The sequence below is a fragment of the Octodon degus genome, unplaced genomic scaffold (assembly GCF_000260255.1).
Source record: "Octodon degus isolate 3935 unplaced genomic scaffold, OctDeg1.0 scaffold00197, whole genome shotgun sequence".
NCBI classification, from domain to species: domain Eukaryota; kingdom Metazoa; phylum Chordata; class Mammalia; order Rodentia; family Octodontidae; genus Octodon; species Octodon degus.
The window spans coordinates 1,888,418-1,890,569 of record NW_004524773.1 but is presented as its reverse complement, the minus strand read 5'-3'; positions in this window follow the sequence as shown (position 1 = coordinate 1,890,569).

Sequence of the window (2,152 nt, the reverse complement as noted above, 5' to 3'; positions counted from 1 at the left end):
GGCATGTGGTGCTGGGGGATTGAACCGCGGTCCCTGTGCTTTGCTTAGCTTAGCTTGTTCTAAGTAGGTGCTTTAGACCACTGAGCCATCTCACCAGCCCCAGTCCTCAATTTTTTAAACATAAAAGTTATAAAAGAAGGAACCAAAGCAGAGGACAGCCAATCCTAAGTCCTGTAGGGAATACTGCCTCTCTTCAAATGGCTCTATGGGAATGGAAGGCGAAAAAGAAAAGAAAAAAATGTTTGGGTTCAGTAGATATTCTTTTCCTTATCTTCACCTAAAGTGAAGGCTCTTGTCAAAGCTGGGTGCCACACCCTGCTCAGAGGTTCCTGGGTAGCAGCTTTTGCTTCTGTTGACCCAGCCTCGTCATGTTATTTTCATGTTGTTCGTCACCACCACCCCCCCTTTTAATTCTTTGCCTTGTCTGGTGGATTCACTCTGTTGGGGTTATAGTCCTTGTTATCTCTTTCTAGAATGTTCTTCAGCACATTTTGGAGTGCTGGTTTGATGGGCAGGAATTTCTTTAGTTGTTCTTTGTGGTGGAAGTATCTTATTTCTCCATCAATTTTACAAGATAGTTTTACAGGGTGCATCAGTCTGGTTTGGAGGTTATTTTCTTTGAGGGCTTGAAATACTCCACTCCAAGCTCCCCCTGACTTGAAGATTTGTGTTGAGAAGTCCACTGTAATTCTGGTTTTTTGTCTGTCTGTTTTTGTCTTTCTGAGACAGTGTCTTGCTATGCAGTTCGGGCTGGCCTTGAACTCACTGTGTAGCCCCAGCTGGCCTTGACTTGCAGCAATCCTCCTGTCTCAGCCTCCTGAGTGCTGAGATCACAGGTGGGTGCCATCACAGCTGGCTTTTTCTTTTCTTTTTTTCAAGACAGGATTTCTCTGTGCAGTTCAGGCTGGTCTTGAGCTCACTTTGTAGTCAGGCTGGTCTCAAACTCACAATGATCCTCCTGCCTCAGCCTCCGGAGTACTGGGATTACAGGCACATGCCACCATGCCCATCTCTTTTTCTTTCTTTCATGTTTCCACTCTGATGGGCCTTTCTTTATAGGTGATTTGTTTCTTTTCTCTAACAGATTTTAATATTCTGTTCTTGTGTGGAATTTTGACTATTATATCCGTTGGTGTGTGGGGGGGGTTGATCATGGGGCTTTTGCTTGCAGAGTCAGGGAATAGTGCCAAAGAACCTTTCCTTTCATGACCTCCTGCCTTGATTTTGCTGACACATGTGACTCCATTTTTTTTTTCTTTTCTTTTTTTTTTTTTTTTGGCGGAACCGGGGATTGAACTCAGGGCCTTGCGCTTGCCAGAGAAGCACTTATTCCACTGAGCCATCTCCCTGGCCCTGTGACTCCATTTTGACTTTGACAAAATCCTCCCTTGTTTCTTTATCTGAAGACACTGCAAATCAGCCAAGCATGGTTTGAATGTCCCTGTTTTCCACATTAGCAAGATCTAGTCCCATATTGAGAGGGAAAGCAGAGCGTGGTGGCGCACTACTATAACCCCAGCACTTGGGAAGCTGGGCCAGGAGGATCATAGTAAGTTCAAGACCAGCCTGGGCTGCACAGCATGAGCCAAGATCCTGTCTCAAAAAAACAAACAAACAAAAAAACATAAAGAATAAAAAATAAATGGAGGGGAAGAGGTAAAGAACAAGATATCAGAATCAAAACCCTTTTAGCCACGCTGGAGCAATGAAGAAGTTTTTTGTTTTTTTTTAAATAGACAGCTCTGGGGCCGGGGAGATGGCTCAGTAGAATAAGTGCTTCCCTGGCAAGTGCAAGGGCCTGAGTTCAATCCCCAGTTCCATAAAAATAAAATAAAATAAAATAAAATAAAATAAAATAGACAGCTCTTAGAAATTGTTTTACTTTTCATCAGCCTCATTCCCACTTTGCTGAAGCGTCAGCAGAACAGCTCAAGACCACTCGGTGGTGGTTCCTGCCCACTCGGTGGCCTGCGTGGTGGGGGCTGCAGACCAATCTTCTGTGGCAGGCTGAGCACTCCAGTCTTCAGTAGGAAACTGCTGAATGGGCACAGAGGGCACCTGCATGCCCTCGGACCAGTCTGCAACCTCAGGCTGAGCAGCAGTGAACTCCGGCGCTGGAGCAGTCCATTCTCCCTGAAATTCCTCCTTGGTC